Source organism: Hevea brasiliensis, chromosome 7 (assembly GCF_030052815.1).
Source record: "Hevea brasiliensis isolate MT/VB/25A 57/8 chromosome 7, ASM3005281v1, whole genome shotgun sequence".
NCBI lineage: Eukaryota > Viridiplantae > Streptophyta > Magnoliopsida > Malpighiales > Euphorbiaceae > Hevea > Hevea brasiliensis.
This window is the reverse complement of record NC_079499.1, coordinates 75,413,848-75,436,563: the sequence shown is the minus strand read 5'-3', so window position 1 is coordinate 75,436,563 and position 22,716 is coordinate 75,413,848.

Below are 22,716 nucleotides of genomic sequence, written 5' to 3'. Positions count from 1 at the left end.
TGCACAAACACAATTTAAAACAATAACGTACAAATAATCATAATTTATTTCAATTGAAAAATTCAAAAGAAATAAATATTGTGCACAAACACAATTTAAAACAATAACATACAATTAATCATATGAAATATTATTCAGAGCAAAATCAGTTGAAAACTAGTTGTGCACAAACACAATTTAAAACAATAACATATAATTAATCATATGAAATATTATTCAGAGCAAAATCAGTTGAAAACTAGTTGTGCACAAACCTCTGATAACTGTCTCTTGGCTCTGACTCAGTGTTTCCTTCCCCTCCATGAGTCTTTGCTAACTGAGAAACACAATTTGAAGTGTTTCAGTATTCATTTAAACTGTCTCTAACGATAATGCTTGATAATTAATTCACTGAATTCATTTATTTGCTTAGTCAACCTACTATGTCGACCCTTGGTACATTCTAGTTAATTTAGGTTTTAATGTTATTAATATGTCACATTCGATAGTATTTTAGGGTTGGTACATGTTACCAATTTCAGTTCCGTGTATACTGCATTTTCTTGCAATTTGCTGGATTCCGGGATACTAGTTTGACCTAGCCGGACGACCTAGTTCCCTCAGTTTTTGGGTTTCGGTCAAAACTACAAACTTGTAGATCTATGTCTTATTGCACGCGGGGCAAAATTTCAGGTCATTCTGAGTTATGTAGACCAAGTTATGGTCATTTTACTATTGCTGGTCAAATTGCACCAAAATTGGTCATTTTAGGTCACTTTAGGTCATTTTAGGTTTGGCCAGTTTTTGGACCCGAACTTGTGCAAGCTGTTTGACTTTCTTATGGTCATTTCTGGCCTTTGGTGTCTTCATAAGACTTGTAGATATGGGTCTGAACTATTCATGGTTAAAATTTCAGGTCAATTGGACCTGTTTTGAGTGAGTTGTGGCCTAAACACTAACTGCTGCCCAAATGGTCAATTTTCAGAGCTCAATTGCACTTAATCCGGATTTGGTCATTTTTCAAGCTACCTTGCAAGCAGAATTTTGGCAAGCTTCCTTCATGAAAGTTGGCACATTTTGTGCCTAGTTTCACCTCCAATTGGTCTCATACCAATTGGAGCCACACAATTAAAGTTCTAGGCCTAAAACTCAAACTGCCTTATTGAAATTCTTGCATACACATCAAGCATCACTTTTAACACTCACCAAACTTAACATTTAAACCAATTCTGGTTGTACCACAACCAAAACATAATTCACAACACATTATAGGTCATTTTGGCAGCTTACAATTACATTCAACATATACCAACAAGTGCAGAATTTGTCCAATACAATTTACAACAATTCAATCACCAATTCATGCTCATTTACAAGTCCCACTTCACACCACCATTCATGCACTCAAACTGCTATAACAACCAACATATTTTAACATCATTATTCCATAAACCAAGCATAAATTCTAGCATTCCTCAAGGGTTAGCAAACTGCCACAATGGTACACTTACATTCCATTACTTTCCAAGCTTTAAACTTCATTTTACATTTACATATACTAAGTATACATTACCTAAACAATTTCCTACACAATATACATTTAATCAATCATTTAATTCACCATTGACAAGCACAAATAACCTGCCTTCAAGGTATTTCCATGGCTGCCAAAATTACACATTCCCATTCAACATCAAACCTTAAAAATTTCTTCATAATTCAAACACCCATAACATGCTTACAAACTTTAACAAAGCAATATTCAAAAACTCAAACTTACCTATGGATGAGACTTCTTAAATCTTCACCAAAACTTCTTGAAAATGTTATCAAACTCTTCCTTGTGATGTGGGGATAAACTTTAATGAAGACAAGAGTGGGAAAAGATGGCTTGATCATGGAGTTGTAATGGTTTGAAGGTTGGTGGCCATGGGGGAGGTTTGAGAGTTTTTCATGCGGCAATGAGACTTTTCAATTGAAGAAGATGAACTACAGATTTATTAGTGGATTTACACCAGCCGATTTAGTGTCTAATTTAATCCATAGTGGTCCACTCACCTTAATTAAACTATTTTATATGTTTTAAATGATAATTACTCCATTTACACTTCATTTTTGCTATTTACATTAGGTACCACTAAATTAATTTTTCATTATATTTTCGAAGTGTAATATTATTTATTTTTAATGGACATTTAGGTCAAAAGACAACTCAGGGTGTCAAATGACCACAATGCCCCTGTTCGGGTTGCATTTCCGATTTTTCGGTAACACCGGGTTTTGTTCGTTTTTCGATTTCTCACTTTTCTTTGTACTAATTATTTAATTTTTCTTTCATATTTCTAATGATATTTATACTTCAATTGATGTCTCTTTAAGTCTTAAAATTAATTTCCAGGGTTCCCCACGGTCCAGGGCTAGTCAACGGTCCACGTCGTGACTTCCCGATGCGGTCACCCATCGCTAGGATTCTCGGCTCGCTTAACTTAGTTGCATTTCTTTTCTATTATTTTCCTTTATTTTTCTTGTATTTTCTTTTCTTGTATTTTATTATTTAATGTATCCTCACTCATATCGAAGTGTAGTTCTAGGCATTCTAGCTGTCCGGACAACACTGGTCACCGGAACAGTAGAACGCACTACCGAACTTAGGGGTGTTACACTTCTCTCCTGTCACAGTTACTTTTTTTTTTTTAATTTCAACCGTCACCTTCAGAAAAGTACTTTGCTCATATCCTAGCTAGCTTTTGGCCTGAGAATCGACATGGGGTTCATGAAGACCCCTGGTTAGTTTGCTTAACTAAAATAGCGGAGCAATTTTCAAGTTTAACATTTTATTTCCCCCAATTTATGCATCTACATATTATAAAGTGCCCTGATAGATTAAACAAAGTTCTGAAATATGCATGGCATTAGTTTAAAAAACACATAACTAATCATTTCACCATTAAATCAAGCCTAAATGATTTATAAAGAAAAAATTGCTATATGGTATGGAGAAGAGAGAAAATCCATCATTAAAGTTACTATTACCTTGCCTAAAATCTCAAAATTTCAATCTAAAATAGAAAAGCCATTTCAAGGATAAAGCACTTCTCTCTAAGAGTTAATAAAGAATCATGAATTAAGCTTATGGGAGCAAATTTTATTTTATTTTATTTATTTATTATTTTTTTTTAACAATGAAAAAGATTGCAGCAACAAATTTCTCCTCCCCCACAATTAAAACTTACATTGTCCCTAATGTAAAGCTCAAATGCAAAAGAAAAGAAAAAAATACTATAAAATAAAATAAAATAAGGGAAAGAAAACAAATCTGATTATGGCTAACAAGCCACCCATGGGTTGTCTCCAAAATAGTGCCATTGTTTAACGTCGTTTGGTCGACATGGCAAAGCTCCTTAATCCACTAAATGCTCCTGAAACCCCTCATAAAATGGCTTGAGTTCATGACCGTTGACCTTGAACACTTTGTTAGTTCCTAAACTTTGAATTTCAACTGCACCTTAAGGAAACACATTAGTAACAACAAAGGGTCCAATCCAACGAGAATGCAACTTACCAGGCATCAGTTTCAATCTAGAAATATACAACAAAACATTTTGTCCAATCAAGAACTGCTTCCTTATTTTGTCATGGAATGCCTTTGTCTTGTTAGTAGTATTTCCTAGAGTATATCATTTAGTATGTATCTTGTACACATTTTTATTAATAAAAGGCATTTCCACTTTTCCGTTTATATAAGATATTTATGTGTTATAGAAAAGGTCCATTGATATTTTATTAGAAATTCTATTCTTAAGTTGTTAAGAATATGAGTGACATTATTTCTAGTACAAAGTATCATAAATAGGTTCACAATCGAGGATACTTCATAATAAGGACATGACTTATCCAGAAAGATTGTATTCATATTTGTTTCCAAGTTATTTATATGAGATATAAATAAGATGGAATGGTGAGTCTCATGCCATATGACAAACATGATAGGTACTTATAAAAGATAAGTAGGCCGAACCAGTGACACTTATAACAAGCACATGGAGTTTACTCTTGTCAATGTTTTGTCATAAATCATATCAGTGCATATAATCTTTAGACCTGAGATAGCATAGTTATCTTATATATAGGTAGTTTGAGTTTGATACTGCTTTCATACTTGTACTGTGTATGGGTATATGGGCATGTGTTGGCTCCTACTAGTTATATATGGAGGTAGGTGTTGATCAAGATGGAATCTGTTCCTCTAAGTAAATAGAGATAAAATCCTAAGTTCATTTAATTGTTCTTGATATTTCAAGTTCCTAGCCAGGACAGATAGATTTAATCGGAAAAGAGTTTCTGATGAGAAAATCTTTTTAATCAAGAACTGAAATTAAAAGAGAACCTAATATTTATAGCAAATGGAGTTTAACATAAACCATGACTCCAGCTTGAGTTGGGATTTTGTAACAAAGAGATTCTAATGCATGGCGGCATATGATTATAGGTTCATTTAAGGTAAACCTTATTACTAATTGGGTGGCCATAGCATGCTATACTAGGTGTTAACCATGGTCTATGAGGTGCATAGAATGATTTAGAGAAATCATTTATGGTAAAAAAGAGTTCTGATGATATCAAGAGTTGATATCATATCTCATTGCCAATTAGTGATGAGCCTAGTAAGTCACACACATACACAAGTTATCACCTAATTAAATATGATTTAATTAATTAATTAAAGAGTTTAATTGATTAATTATGTAGGTTTGGTTTACGATTAGATTGGAAAGTCCATAGCATTGACTTGAAATCAAATCTAGATTATTGGATGTATAATATAAGTTAAATTTATATTTAAAGTGTTTAAATTTAAATTTAATTAATGAGAAATTAATTAATAGAGATTAATTAATTAATTTATATTTGATATAAATTGATTAGAAGAAGAGAAATAATTATTTTGGGTTAAGAACTCAAAATTAAGATACAGGGGCATTTTGGTCATTTCACAGGCTGACATGTGGCACCATGAGATGGTGACACATGGCATTACACATAAGCTTGCCAAATATCTTTTAATCATGTAAGATGATTAAAATTAAGATTAAATATAGGTTTGACACTTGGCACAATGTGATTGAGTCAATTAAACCTAGAACCAATCAAAGGATGACAGGTGGCAAGGGTTTAAGTGGTGACCTAGCTATATAAGTATTGTTATGAGAAAATAAAACATACAAGCTGCTGCTCCCAAAGGTGCCGCCACCCCTTGGCTGCCTCTCCCTTCTTTTCTTCTTCATCTCTCATTCATTCCAAGAGATTAGCAAATAATCTCTTGAATTAAAAATACTAAAAATTATTTCTAGTATCCTGTTTACATCTTTAATCTCTTAAAAGGAAGAACTTGATTATATAAATGATAGAAAAAGCTTTAGAAGCTATTCAAGGGTTACCATAGGTGTTCTTGGTGTGGACAAGCTAGCGAGATAACATCTAGTGTCCTGAAGACGAATCTCAAAGGCACAAATACACTGCAGTGCATCAAAAGGTTAGTGTGTTTGTTCTTGATTTAATCTAAGGTTCTAAAATTAATTTCATTAATTCTAAATTCTTAAATGGCAAATACAGATCAAAAAACATATTAAAAGTGTTTTAATATTTTGTTTATCATTGAAATCAAATAGATAAAAATAAATCTTGCATGAAGCATGTGACCTTAGGTGAAAATTTTTGAATTCAATGGTATAAACTTGGTTTTTTCATGCTTCCGCTCCTTCAATTAGTATCAAAGCCACTATATTTGTCATTTAGATTGTTGATTATATGATTTAATTGTGTATTTTAATCATGAGATAATTTATCCATTGCTGGTTGCAATGGATGTGTGACGGCATGCAAGAGAACACCTAATGGTGAGCAAGGTTTGTGGCTTCATGGGTGGCTTAAGGTTTGGCTTTTTAATTTGCAATTATTGTATGATCTAAAAGCTCATCCTATGTCTAATTAAATTGTTGAATTATAATTTTAATCACACAATTAAATTTTGATTCAAATCAAAATTTTAAAAATTATTTGAATGTGATTCAAATCTGAAATTTAAAAGTTGTTTGAATGTGATTCAAATCTGAATTTTTAAAGTTGTTTGAATCATATTTAAATCTTATTTTTTAAAGTTGTTTGAATAATATTCAGATCTAAATTTTTAAAAATTGTTTGAATATGATTCAAATCTGATTTTTTAAAAACTGTTTGAATGTGATTCAAATCTGAATTTTTAAGGTTGTTTGAATGTGATTCAAATCTGAATTTTTAAATTTGTTTGAATAAGATTCACATCTGAATTTTTAAATTTATTTGAATCATATTCAAATCTGGATTTTTAAGTTGAAAATGAGATATTCAATTTAATTTAAGTATGTATGTTTTATTTAATTGTTAAATAGTGATATGCATGATGGATGATCATGGACTATAAAATACCAATGTGATTGGATTTATTTCTTTTATATTTCTTTAGGATTTTAAATTAATTAATTAATTTTAATTTATTTTGGGCATGTATTATTATGTTTGTAATAATTTTTGGGTTGTAATTTCATTTATTTAAGTTCTTATAAATTCGCCTTGGTATGCCAAGGATTACTATGTAATATTGGATTGCAAGAAGTTCAAGGAGGTCAAGAGCATTGGTGGAACCAGTGGGAGGAATTCAAAATCAAGTGTTGATTATGTACTCCTTCAGCAACTCTTGTAAAATGAATGAATGAAATGCACCTAGGAATGCCCTGATTCAAATATTGGTGGCTCAGAATTGAATCCCTTAGAAAGTCCATGATCATACCATATTTACTGCTTATCCATGAATGCATGAGATGTATGGGAATGTATGCAATTATATGATATATGCATGCTAAATGGATAATGTGCAAAGTGAGACCTTAATAGTAATTAGGATGACCATAAAATCTTCCAAACAAATGATTAAGTTGGAAATGATATAATTAAAGTAATTATAACAAGGGCCCTCTATTGGGGCAATTATTTTAAGAAATTTTAAATAGTTGCATAAGATGCAATTAATTTAAGAGATTTTCTTAAGAATAATTGTTAAGCATGAGATGTTGTAAATATGTAAATGGTTTGGTGGCCAATATTGGATGTACCTCAGGACATTAAAATTATTTGCATAATTACTGGCTCAATGGGATCAACTTAACTAATGCAAGATAAGTCAATAATGGATGTACCTGAGATTTTGAGCATTAGGGCTAGGTAAAGGATTGAACTTCACATGAGATGTGATGGGCAAGGAGTTGCTTACTTATAGTTTATTGTAATTCCAATAATGGATGTACCTGAGGATGATTAATAGAATTATAAGAATTCAATCACTCACTAGAAATCCATCCAACTAGGATTTCCGTTTTCTACTTTGGAAGTGTAGGATTTGCTAAGTTAGTGGGAGGACCAATTTGATTAAAAGACCATAATCATTTTGGTTAATTAATTGATACATTTACTAATTAATCTGGTTATTTTCTGCAGTTAATTTTCTGATAATAATGAGCACAGAACAACCACCACCATCCAATATCCTTGCAAGCATACTTGATCGTAATAGATTGACAGGACCTAATCTCTCTGATTGGCTAAGAAATTTGAAACTTGTCCTGAACTTGAACATATAGGATTTATTCTAGATTCAAATGTTCCTGGTCCCTTACCTCCAGAGGCCACTCAAGAGGAACATGAAACTTTGGACAAGTGGAAGGAGCCTGATATGAGAGCTAAGTGTTATATGGTTGCTTCCATGAGTAATGAGTTACAGAAGCAGCATGAGCACATGCAGAGTGCGAGTGAGATCCTCCTTCACCTACAAGAGCTGTATGGTGAGCACAGTAGGTGAAGGAACGGAAGCGTGAAAAACACAAGTTTATACCATTGAATTCAAAAATTTTCACCTAGGGTCACATGCATCATGCAAGATTTATTTTTATCTATTTGATTTCAATGATAAAAAACATATTAAAAGAGTTTTAATATGTTGTTTATCATTGAAATCAAATAGATAAAAATAAATCTTGCATGATGCATGTGACCCTAGGTGAAAATTTTTGAATTCAATGGTATAAACTTGTGTTTTTCACGCTTCCGTTCCTTCAATTGGTATCAGAGCCACTATATTTGCCATTTAGATTATTTATTATATGATTTAATTGTGTGATTTAATCATGAGATGATTGATCCATTGCTGGTTGGATCGAGAGGTGTGGCGGCATGCTTGATGAACTCCAACATGGTGCGCATGGCTTTGGAAGATCATAGTGCGCATGGTTGTTATTAAATTCTGCAATTGTTGCATGATGAAAGGTTCATCATATGACTAATTAAAATGTTTAATTAAGATTTTTAATCACACAATTAAATTATGATTCAAATAAAAAATTTTAAAAAATTGTTTGAATGTGATTCAAATCTGAATTTTAAAAGTTGTTTGAATGTGATTCAAATCTGAATTTTTTAAAGTTGTTTGAATCATATTTAATTCTGATTTTTTAAAATTGATTGAATAAAATTCAGATCTGATTTTTTAAAAAATGTTTGAATGTGATTCAAATCAGATTTTTTAAAAAATGTTTGAATGTGATTCAAATCTGAATTTTTGAAGTTGTTTGAATGTGATTCAAATCTGAATTTTTAAATTTGTTTGAATGAGATTCAAATCTGAATTTTTAAATTTATTTGAATCATATTCAAATCTAGATTTTTAAGTTGAATATGAGATATTCAATTTAATTTAAGTATGTATGTTTTATTTAATTGTTAAATAGTGATATGCATGATGGATGATCATGGACTACAAAAGACCAATGTGATTGGATTTATTTATTTTATGTTTCTTTGGGATTGTAAATTAATTAATTTATTTTAATTTATTTTGGGCATGTATTATTAAGTTTGTAATAATTTTTGGGTTGTAATTTCATTTATTTAAGTTCTTGTAAATTCGCCTTGGTATGCCAAGGATTACTATGTAATATTAGATTGTAAGAAGTTCAAGGAGGTCAAGAGCATTGGTGGGACCAGTGGGAGGAATTCAAGATCAAATGTTGATTATGTACTCCTTCAGCAACTCTTGTAAAATGAATGAATGAAATGCACCTAGGAATGCCCTTATTCAATTCTTGGCGGCTTAGAATTGAATCCCTTAGAAAGTCCATGATCATACCATATTTATTGCTTATCTATGAATGCATGAGATGTATGGAAATGTATGCAATTATATGATATATGCATGCTAAATGGATAATGTGCAAAGTGAGACCTTGATAGTAATTAGAATGACCATAAATCTTCCAAACAAATGATTAAGTTGGATATGCTATAATTAAAGTAATTATAACATGGGCCCTCCATTGGGGCAATTATTTTAAGAAATTTTAAATAGTTGCATAAGATGCAATTAATTTAAGAGATTTTCTTAAGAATAATTGTTAAGTATGAGATGTTGTAAATATGCAAATGGTTTGGTGGCCAATATTGGATGTACCTGAGGACATTAAAATTATTTACATAATTACTGGCTCAATGGGATCAACTTAACTAATGCAAGATAAGTCAATAATGGATGTACCTGATATTTTGAGCATTAGGGGCTAGGTAAAGGATTGAACCTCACATGAGATGTGATGGGCAAGGAGTTGCTCACTTATAGTTTATTGTAATTCCAATAATGGATGTACCTGAGGATGATCAATAGAATTATAAGAATTCAATCACCCACTAGAAATCCATCCAACTAGGATTTCAGTTTCCTACTTTGGAAGTGTAGGATTCGCTAAGTTAGTGGGAGGACCAATTTGATTAAAAGACCATAATAATTTTGGCTAATTATATGATACATTTACTAATAAATCTAGTTATTTTCTGTAGTTAATTTTCTGATAAAAATGAGCACAAAACAACCACCACCATCCAATATCCTTGCAAGCATACTTGATCACAATAGGTTGACAAGACCAAATCTGTCTGATTGGCTAAGAAATTTGAAGCTTGTCCTGAACCTTGAACATATGGGATATGTTCTAGATTCAAATGTTCCTGGTCCCTTACCTCCAGAGGCCACACAAGAGGAACATGATACCTTGGACAAGTGGAAGGAGCATGATATGAGAGCTAAGTGTTACATGCTTGCTTCCATGAGTAATGAGTTACAGAAGCAACATGAGAACATGCAGAGTGCGAGTGAGATCCTCCTTCACCTACAAGAGTTGTATGGTGAGCACAGCAGGAATGCTAGGTATGAGATATCTAGACAGTTATTCCGTATGAGGATGTCTGAGGGACAGAATGTTGGGGATCATGTCCATAAGATGATTCAGCTGATTGAGCAGTTGGCACATCTTGACTTCAACATGGATTTCGAACTACAGACGGATTTGATCCTTCAGTCCCTCCCTGAGTCTTTTAGGAATTTTGTGAAAAATTTCCATATGACTAAACAGGAATGCACCTTAGCTGGTTTACTCAACATGCTGGTTATTGCCCAAAAGAATATGCCAGGCAATAAAGGGAAAGAGGTAGCTTTGGTTGCATCTTCTTCTGCTGGAAAGTCCAACAAGAAGAAGGGCAATAAGAAAAAGAAACCTCAGATTCCTAGTCCTTCCAAGAAAATAGCTAAACAGAAAAGGAAGACTAAAGCTGATGGAGGCAAAGGAAAGTGTTTCCACTGCCAAAAGGATGGGCACTGGCAAAGGAACTGCCTGCAGTATCTTGCTTCTCTGAAGGACAAGAAGGATACACCTTCGTAAGGTATGTCCATATCTTGTTATTTAGATTCGATGATACTCATAGTTCATCTACACTTGGGTTTTAGATATCAGTGCGCTTCTCACATTTCTAATGATATGCAGGAACTAGCAAACAAGAGTGACTACGTTCTCAAGATATTAGAGTCCGGATTGGCAATGGCTCAACTGTTGAAGCTTTAGCCATAGGATCTAAATATTTTTACATGTTTGGACATGTTTTGTGTTTGGATAATATTTTATATGTACCGGATGCTTTTAAGAACATCATTTCTATATCTAGTTTGACTAGAAATGGCTATGAATTTCAGTTCACTGATGATGTTTGCAATATTTATTTTGGAAATAAATATGTTGGTTCGGGTTATATGAATGATGGTCTTTATTATTTGGATAATAATGACAAACACAAATTGAATGCAAGTGATCTAAAAGAATGCAATGCCATGGTGAAAACCAACTCAAGTTCAAAATATATTTGGCACTTAAGATTATGTCATATTGCAGAAGATAGGATTGCAAAATTGGAGAAAATGGGGATTCTATCCTCATTGGGCTCTGAGCCTACTCCAACTTGTGAATCTTGCCTTCAGGGTAAAATGACTAGATCACCCTTTGTTGGATAAGGGCTAAGAGCTGAAAATATTTTGGAGCTAATACATAGTGATGTATGTGGTCCATTTAAAGAAATGGCTAGAGGGGGTTTTCATTATTTTATTACCTTTACTGATGATAAATCAAGTTTTGGGTATTTGTATTTGATGAAATACAAACATGAATCTTTTGAAAAGTTCAAAGAATTTAAATCTGAAGTAGAAAATCAAACAGGAAAGAATATTAAAGCTCTTCGATCATATCGTGGAGGTGAATATTTGAGTACTAAATTTGATGAATACTTGAGAGAGCATGGCATTGTTCCTCACCTGACTCCTCCAGGAACGCCACAACTGAATGGTGTATCTGAAAGGAGAAATCGTACCCTATTGTATATGGTACGTAGTATGATGAGCTATACTGATATGCCAATCTTCTTTTGGGGATTTGCATTAGAATCAGCTTTGTATATTCTGAATAGGATTCCATCAAAATCAGTTTCTTCCATACCTTATGAGATATGGCATGGAAGAAAACCAAGTCTTAAGCATGTTAAGATTTGGGGTTGTCCAAACTTATATCAAAAGTCAACACTGATAAATTGGAGACCAGATCAGAAAAAGGTCGATTTGTTGGATATCCAAAAGATAGTTTTGGATATTATTTTTATTTGCCCACTTCACAAAAGGTTGTGATAAGTAGAGATGCCATATTTCTTGAACAACAGTTTGTTCAAGAAGGAGGCAAAGGAAGGCAAATAGAGTTAGAATTGGAGAATTCTGACCAACCAATGCATCGATGGATATAGATCCATCTAGTCAACCAATACCCGTTGATGAAACATCTACAGCTGTTCCTAGTAGAACAACCAGGGTATCTCACCCACCAGTGAGATATGGTTTTCTTCATGAAGAAGAACAAGAGTTGTCTACTCATGAAGAAGTAGATCATGGAGATGATCCACTTACCTATGAATAAGCTATATCAGATATAAACTCTTCAAAATGGATTGATGCTATGAAATCCGAGATTGATTCCATGTATAAGAATCAAGTTTGGGATCTTGTTGACCCACCTAAAGGTATTATACCTATAGGGAACAAATGGGTTTTCAAGAAGAAAATTGGTTCTGATGGAAAGGTAGAGACCTATAAGGCAAGGCTAGTAGCGAAAGGGTTTCACCAAAGGCAAGGAATCGACTATGAGGAGACTTTCTCGCCTGTTGCCATGCTTAAATCAATTAGGATTTTATTAGCAATAGCTGCATACTATGATTATGAGATTTGGCAGATGGATGTCAAAATAGCTTTTCTCAATGGATACATTGAAGAAAAAATTTTCATGGAACAACCTAGGGGATTTGAATCCCAAGATGGTTCCAAGGTATGCAAGCTAAAGCGATCCATTTATGGGTTGAAACAAGCTTCGAGGAGTTGGAACATCCGTTTTGATGAAGCCATTAAATCCTTTGGTTTTATCAAAAATGAGGATGAGCCATGTGTATATAAGAAAGTTAGTGACAGTGCTATCACTTTCCTTGTCTTATATGTGGATGACATACAGTTGATGGGTAATGACACAGGTATGTTGACGACTATAAAGGTATGGTTGTCAAATACATTCTCCATGAAAGACTTAGGGGAGGCAACCTATATTCTTGGAATTTGCATCTATAGAGATAGAGCGAAAAGAACAATTGGTTTATCCCAAAGTCTGTACTTGGAAAAGGTGTTAAAGAGGTTTAACATGCTTGATTCCAAGAGAGGATTGTTACCAGTGAGACATGGTATCCATCTTTCTAAAGAGATGTCTCCAAAGACACCTGAAGAAAGAGATAAGATGGCCAGGATTCCATATGCTTCGGCTATTGGAAGTTTAATGTATGCAATGTTGTGTACTAGGCCGGATATCGCATATATGTCGTTAGTTTGACTAGCGGTATCAATCCAATCCGTGTTTGGAACATCGGATAGTCACAATAATATTCTTAAGTACTTGAGAAGAACTAAGGATTTATTCTTGATTTATGGAGGTGGAGACTTGCAATTGGATGGTTATACTGATTCTGATTTCCAATTAGATATCAATGATAGAAAGTCTACCTCTGGATATGTGTTCATTTGTAATGGAGGTGCAGTCAGTTGGAAGAGTTCCAAACAGAGCACGATCGCAGATTCCACTACAGAGGCTGAGTATATTGCTGCATCAGATACTGCAAAGGAAGCTGTTTGGATAAAGAAGTTCATGGCAGAACTTACAGAAGTTCCTTCCATTGAGTTAGCAGTTCCACTACACTGTGACAATAAGGGAGCAGTCATACAGACTAAGGAACCAAGGTCTCACCAGAAATCCAAACACATAGAAAGGCGCTACCACATTATCAAAGAAATAGTTGGGCGAGGCGAAGTAGCCATGCAGAAAATAGCATCAGCTAAAAATCTAGCTGATCCATTCACTAAGCCTATGTCACAGACTCAGTTAGACTGGCATCTTGAGAAGATAGGTCTAAGATATTGTAATGAATGGCTCTAGTGCTAGTGGGAGATTGTTAGTAGTATGCCCTAGAGCATATCATTTAGTATGTATCTTGTACATATTTTTATTTATAAAAGGCATTTCCACTTTTCCGTTTACATAATATATTTATGTGTAATAGAAAAGGTCCATTGATATTTTGTTAGAAATATTATTCTTAAGTTGTTAAGAATATGAGTGACAATATTTCTAGCACGAAGTATCATAAATAGGTTCATAATCGAGGATACTTCATAATAATGACATGACTTATCCAGAAAGATTGTATTCATGTTTGTTCCCAAGTTATTTATATGAGATATAAATAAGATGGAATGGTGAGTCTCATGCCATATAACAAACATGATAGGCACTTATAAATGATAAGTAGGCCGAACCAGTGACACTTATGATAAGCACATGGAGTTTACTCTTGTCAATGTTTTGTCATAAATCATATCAGTGCATATAATCTTTAGACCTGAGATAGCACAGTTATCTTGTATATAGGTAGTTTGAGTTTGATACTGCTTTCATATTTGTACTGTGTATGGGGATATGGGCATTTGTTGGCTCCTACTAGTTATATATGGAGGTAGGTGTTGATCAAGATGGAATCTGTTCCTCTAAGTAAATAGAGATAAAATCCTATGTTCATTTAATTGTTCTTGATGTTTCAAGTTCCTGGCCAGGACAGATAGATTTATTCAGAAAAGAGTTTCTGATGAGAAAATCTTTTTAATCAAGAACTGGAATTAAAAGAGAACATAATATTCATAGCAAATAGAGTTTGATATAAACCATGACTCCAGCTTGAGTTGGGATTTTGTAACAGAGAGATTCTAGTGCATGGTAACATATGATTATAGGTTCATTTAAGGTAAACCTTATTAGTAATTGGGAGGCCATGGCATGCTATGCTAGGTGTTAACCATGGTCTATGAGGTTCATAAAATGATTTAGAGAAATCATTTATGGTAAGAAAGAGTTCTGATGATATTAAGAGTTGATATCATGTCTCATTGCCAATTAGTGATGAGCCTAGTAAGTCACACACATACACAAGTTATCACCTAATTAAATATGATTTAATTAATTAATTAAAGAGTTTAATTGATTAATTAAATAGGTTTGGTTTGCAATTAGTTTGCAAAGTCCCTAGCATGACTTGAAACCAAATCTATATTATTGGATGTATAATATAAGTTAAATTTATATTTAAAGTGTTGAAATATGAATTTAATTAATGAGAAATTAATTAATAGAGATTAATTAATTAATTTATATTTGATATAAATTAATTAGAATAAGAAAAATAATTTTTTTAGGTTGAGAACTCAAAATTAAGACACGGGAGCATTTTGGTCATTTTGCAGTGTGACACGTGGCACCATGAGATGGTGACACATGGCATAACACATAAGCTTGCCAAATATTTTTTAATCATGTAAGATGATTAAAATCAAGATTGCATATAGGTTTGACACTTGGCACAATGTGATTGGGTCACTTAAACGTAGAGCTAATCAAAGGGTGACATGTGGCAAGGGTTTAATGTGTTAACCTAGCTATTTAAGTGTTGTTATGTGAAAATAAAATACAACCAGCAGCCACACTCCTTGGTCACGCCATTTTACAGCCCTCCCTCTATTCTTCTTCATCTCTCATCAATTCAAAGAGATTAGCCATCAATCTCTTGAATTAAGAACACTAGAAATTGTTTCTAGTGTCCTATTTACATCTCTAATCTCTTAAAAGGCAGAACTTGAATTTCTAATTGATAGAAAAGGCTTTAGAAGCTGTTCAAGGGCTGCCATAGGTGTTCTTGGTGTGGACAAGCTAGAGGGACAACATCTGGCAGACATGCTGCAGTGCATCAAGAGGTTAGTGTAATCGTTCTTGATTTAATCTAGGGTTCTAAAATTAATCTGATTAATTTTAAAATCTTAAATGGCAAATACAGATCCAAAAACACAAGTTTATACTATTTAATTCAAAAATTTTCACCTAGGGTCACATGCACCATGCAAGATTTATTTTTATCTATTTGATTTCAACGATAAACAACATATTAAAACTCTTTTAATATATTTTTGGATCTGTATTTGCCATTTAAGATTTTAAAATTAATCAGATTAACTTTAGAACCGTAGATTAAATCAAGAACGATTACACTAACCTCTTGATGCACTGCAGCATGTCTGCGCCTTTGAGATTCGTCTTCAGGACACCAGATGTTGTCCCTCTAGCTTGTCCACACCAAGAACACCTATGGCAGCCCTTGAACAGCTTCTAAAGCCTTTTCTATTAATTAGAAATTCAAGTTCTGCCTTTTAAGAGATTAGCGATGTAAACAGGACACTAGAAAAAATTTCTAGCGTTCTTAATTCAAGAGATTGATGGCTAATCTCTTTGAATTGATGAGAGATGAAGAAGAATAGAGGGAGGGCTGCAAAATGGCGTGACCAAGGAGTGTGGCTGCTAGTTGTATTTTATTTTCTCATAACAACACTTAAATAGCTAGTTTAACACATTAAACTCTTGCCACATGTCACCCTTTGATTAGCTCTAGGTTTAAGTGACCCAATCACATTGTGCCAAGTGTCAAACCTATATTTAATCTTGATTTTAATCATCTTTCATGATTAAAAAAAAAAAAAATTGGCAAGCTTATGTGTAATCCCATGTGTCACCATCTCATGGTGCCACGTGTCACACTGTGAAATGACCAAAATGCCCCTGTGTCTTAATTTTGAGTTCTTAACCCAAAATAATTATTTTCTTCTTCTAATTAATTTATATCAAATATAAATTAATTAATTAATCTCTATTAATTAATTTCTCATTAATTAAATTCATATTTAAACACTTTAAATATAAATTTAACTTATATTATACATCTAATAATCTAGATTTGATTTCAAGTCATGCTAGGGACTTTGCAAACTAATTACAAACCAAACCTATTTAATTAATCAATTAAACTCTTTAATTAATTAATTAAATCATATTGAATTAGGTGATAACTTGTGTATGTGTGTGACTTACTAGGCTCATCACTAATTGGCAATGAGACATGATATCAACTCTTAATATCATCAGAACTCTTTCTTACCATAAATGATTTCTCTAAATCATTTTATGAACCTCATAGACCATGGTTAACACCTAGCATAGCATGCCATGGCCACCCAATTAGTAATAAGGTTTACCTTAAATGAACCTATAATCATATGTTACCATGCACTAGAATCTCTCTGTTACAAAATCCCAAGTCAAACTCCATTTGCTATGAATATTATGTTCTCTTTTAATTCCAGTTCTTGATGAAAAAGATTTTCTCATCAGAAACTCTTTTCTGAATAAATCTATCTGTCCTGGCAAGGAACTTGAAACATCAAGAACAATTAAATGAACATAGGATTTTATCTGTATTTACTTAGAGGAACAGATTCCATCTTGATCAACACCTATTTAGTATGAGATATCTAGGCAGCTATTCCGCATGAGGATGTCTGAGGGACTAGATGTTAGGGATCATGTCCACAAGATGATTCGGCTGATTGAGCAGTTGGAACATCTTGACTTCAACATGGATTTCTAACTACAGACGGATTTGATCCTTCAGTCCCTTCCTGAGTCTTCTGGGAATTTTGTGACAAATTTCCATATGACTAAACAGGAATGCACCTTAGCTGGTTTACTCAACATGCTGGTTATTTCCCAAAAGAATATGACGAGCAATAAAGGAAAAGAGGTAGCTTTGATTGCATCTTCTTCAGCTGGAAAGTCTAACAAGAAGAAGGGAAATAAGAAAAAGAAACCTCAGATTCCTAGTCCTTCCAAGAAAATAGCTAAACAGAAATGGAAGTCTAAAGCTGATGGAGGCAAAGGAAAGTATTTCCACTGCCAAAAAGATGGGCACTAGAAAAGGAACTGCCCAGAGTATCTTGCTTCTCTGAAGGACAAGAAGGATAAACCTTCGGAAGGTATGTCCATATCTTGTTATTTAGATTCTGATGATACTCATAGTTTATCTAGAGCTTGGATTTTAGATACTGGTGCCAGTTCTCATATTTCTAATGATATGCAGGAACTAGCAAATAGTAGCAGCTTGCGTTCTCAAGATGTTAGAGTCTGGATTGGCAATGGTATAACTGTTGAAGCTTTAGCCATAGGATCTAAATCTTTTTACATGTTTGGACATGTTTTGTGTTTGGATAATATTTTATATGTAACTAATGCTTTTAAGAACATCATTTATATATCTAGTTTGACTAGAAATGGCTATGAAATTCAATTCACAGATGATGTTTGCAATATTTATTTTGGAAATAAATATGTTGGTTCGAGTTATATGAATGAAGGTCTTTATTATTAAGATAATAATGACAAACACAAAATGAATGCAAGTGATCTAAATAAATGCAATGCCATGGTGAAAACCAACTCAAGTTCAAAACATATTTGGCACTTAAGGTTATGTCATGTTGCAGAAGATAGGATTGCAAAACTAGAGAAAATGGGGATTCTATCCTCATTGGGCTCTGAGCCTACTCCAACTTGTGAATCTCGCCTTCAGGGCAAAATTACTAGATCACCCTTTGTTAGACAAGGGCTAAGGGCTAAAAAAATTTTGGAGCTAATACATAGTGATGTATGTGGTCTATTTAAGGAAATGGCTAGAGGCGGTTTTCATTACTTTATTACCTTTACTGATGATAAATCAAGGTTTGGGTATTTGTATTTGATGAAATACAAACATGAATCTTTTGAAAAGTTTAAAGAATTTAAATCTGAAGTAGAAAATCAAACAGGAAAGAGTATTAAAGGTCTTCGATCAGATCGTGGAGGTGAATATTTGAGTACTGAATTTGATGAATACTTGAGAGAGCATGGCATTATTTCCCAGCTAACTCCTCCAGGAAAGCCACAGCTGAATGGTGTATCTGAAAGGAGAAATCGTACCCTATTGGATATGGTACGTAGTATGATGAGCTATACAGATATGCCAATCTCCTTTTGGGGATTTGCATTAGAATCAGCTTTGTATATTCTAAATAGGATTCCATCAAAATCAGTTTCTTCCACACCTTATAAGATATGGCATGGAAGAAAACCAAGTCTTAAGCATGTTAAGATTTGGGGTTATCCAACTTATATCAAAAAGCTGAACACTGATAAATTGGAAAGCAGATCAAAAAAGGGTCGATTTGTTGGATATCCAAAAGATAGTTTTGGATATTATTTTTATTTGCCTACATCACAAAAGGTTGTGGTGAGTAGAGATGCCACATTTCTTGAACAACAGTTTGTTTAAGAAGGGGTAAAGGAAGGCAAATAGAGTTAGATTTAGAGAATTCTGACCAACCAACAGATCAGATGGATATAGATCCATCTAGTCAACCTACACCCATTGATGAAACATCTACAGCTATTTCTCGTACAACAACCAGAGTATCTCACCCACCAGTGAGATATGGTTTCCTTCATGATGAAGAATAAGAGTTGTCTACTCATGAAGAAGTTGATCATGGAGATAATCCACTTACCTATGAAGAAGCTATATCAAATATAGACTCTTCAAAATGGATTGATGCTATGAAATCTGAAATTGATTCCATGTATAAGAATCAAGTTTTGGATCTTGTTGACCCACCTGAAGGTATTGTACCTATAGGGAACAAATGGGTTTTCAAGAAGAAAATTGGTTCTGATGGAAAGGTAGAGACCTATAAGGCAAGGCTAGTAGCAAAAGGGTTTCGCCAAAGGCAAGGAATCGACTATGAGGAGACTTTCTCGCCGATTACCATGCTTAAATCAATTAGGATTTTATTAGCAACAGCTGCATACTATGATTATGAGATTTGGCGAATGGATGTCAAAACAGCTTTTCTCAATGGATACATTGAAGAAACATTTTCATGGAACAACCTAGGGGTTTTGAATCCCAAGATGGTTCTAAGGTATGCAAGCTAAAGCGATCCATTTATGGGTTGAAGTAAGCTTCGAGGAGTTGGAATATCCGTTTTAACGAAGCCATTAAATCCTTTGGTTTTATAAAAAATGAGGCTGAGCTATGTGTATATAAGAAGGTTAGTGACAGTGCTATCACTTTTCTTGTCTTATATGTGGATGACATACTGTTGTTGGGTAATGACACAAGTATGTTGACTCTTGTAAATGTATGGTTGTCAAATACATTTTCCATGAAAGACTTAGGGGAGGCAACCTATATTCTTGGGATTCGCATCTATAGAGATAGAGCGAAAAGAATAATTGGTTTATCTCAAAGTCTATACTTGGAAAAGGTGTTAAAGAGGTTTAACATCCTTAATTCCAAGAGAAGATTGTTACTAGTGAGACATGGTATCCATCTTTCTAAAGACATGTTTCCAAAGACACCTGAAGAAAGAGATAAGATGGCCAGGATTCGATATGCTTCGGCTATTGGAAGTTTAATGTATGCAATGTTGCGTACTAGGCCAGATATCGCATATGCTATTAGTTTGACTCGTAGGTATCAATCCAATCCAGGTTTGAAACACTGGATAGCTGTCAAGAATATCCTTAAGTACTTGAGAAGAACTAAGGATTTATTCTTGATCTACGAAGGTGGAGACTTGCAATTGGATGGTTATGCTGATTCTGATTTCCAATCATATATCGATGATAGAAAGTCTACCTCTGGATATGTGTTCATTGGCAATGGAGGTGCAGTCAGTTGGAAGAGTTCCAAATAGAGCACGACTGCAGATTCCACTACCGAGGCCGAGTATATTGTTGCATTAGATGCTGCAAAGGAAGCTATTTGGATAAAGAAGTTCGTGACAGAACTTACAGTAGTTCCTTCCATTGAGTTAGTAGTTCCATTACACTGTGACAACAATGCAGCAGTCATACAGGCTAAGGAACTAAGGTCTCACTAGAAATCCAAACTTATAGAAAGGCGCTACCACATTATCAAAGAAATAGTTGGACGAGGTGATGTAGCCATGCAGAAAATAGCATCAGCTGAAAATCCAGCTAATCCATTCACTAAGCCTATGTCAGAGACTCAGCTAGACCGACATCTTGAGATGATAGGTCTAACATATTGTAATGAATGGCTCTAGTGCTAGTTAGAGAATGTTAGTAGTATGCCCTAGAGCATATCATTTAGTATGTATCTTATACATGTTTTTATTAATAAAAGGCATTTCCACTTTTCTGTTTACATAAGATATTTATGTGTAATAGAAAAGGTCTATTGATATTTTGTTACAAATTCTATTCTTAAGTTGTTAAGAATATGAGTGACAGTATTTCTAGTACAAAGTATCATAAATAGGTTCACAATCGAGGATACTTCATAATAAGGACATAACTTATCCAGAAATATTGTATTCATGTTTGTTTCCACATTATTTATATGAGATATAAATAAGATGGAATGGTGAGTCTCATGCCATATGACAAACATGATAGGTACTTATAAATGATAAGTAGGTCGAACCAGTGACACTTATGACAAGCACATGGAGTTTACTCTTGTCAATGTTTTTTCATAAATCATATCAGTGCATATAATCTTTAGACCTGAGATAGCACAGTTATCTTCTATATAGGTAGTTTGAGTTTGATACTGCTTTCATACTTGTACTGTGTATGGGTATATGGGCATGTGTTGGCTCCTACTAGTTATATATGGAGGTAGGTGTTGATCAAGATGAAATCTGTTCCTCTAAGTAAATAGAGATAAAATCCTATGATTATTTAATTGTTCTTGATGTTTCAAGTTCCTGGCCAGGACAGATAGATTTATTCAGAAAAGAGTTTCTGATGAGAAAATCTTTTTAATCAAGAACTGGAATTAAAAGAGAACATAATATTCATAGCAAATGGAGTTTGACATAAACCATGACTCCAGCTTGAGTTGGGATTTTGTAACAGAGAGATTCCAGTGCATGGTAACATATGATTATAGGTTCATTTAAGATAAACCTTGTTACTAATTAGGTGGCCATGGCATGCTATGCTAGGTGTTAACCATGGTCTATGAGGTGCATAAAATGATTTAGAGAAATCATTTATGGTAGGAAAGAGTTCTGATAATAGTAACAGTTGATATCATATCTCACTGCCAATTAGTGATGAGCCTAGTAAGTCACACACATACACAAGTTATCACCTAATTAAATATGATTTAATTAATTAATTAAAGAGTTTAATTGATTAATTAAATAGGTTTGGTTTGCAATTAGATTGCAAAGTCCATAGCATGACTTGAAACCAAATCTAGATTATTGGATGTATAGTATAAGTTAAATTTATATTTAAAGTGTTTAAATATGAATTTAATTAATGAGAATTAATTAATAGAGATTAATTAATTAATTTATATTTGATATAAATTGATTAGAAGAAGACAAATAATTATTTTGGGTTAAGAACTCAAAATTAAGACACAGGGGCATTTTGATCATTTCACAGGCTGACATGTGGCACCATGAGATGGTGACACATGGCATTACACATAAGCTTGCCAAATGTCTTTTAATCATGTAAGATGATTAAAATTAAGATTAAATATAGGTTTGACACTTGGCACAATGTGATTGGGTCAATTAAACCTAGAACCAATCAAAGGGTGACATATGGCAAGGGTTTAAGTGGTGACCTAGCTATATAAGTGTTGTTATGAAAAAATAAAACATACAAGCTATTGCTCCCAAAGGTGCCGCCGCCCCTTGGCTGCCTGTCCCTTCTTTTTCTTCTTCATCTCTCATTCATTGCAAGAGATTAGCAAACAATCTCTTGAATTTAAAATACTAGAAATTGTTTCTAGTATCCTGTT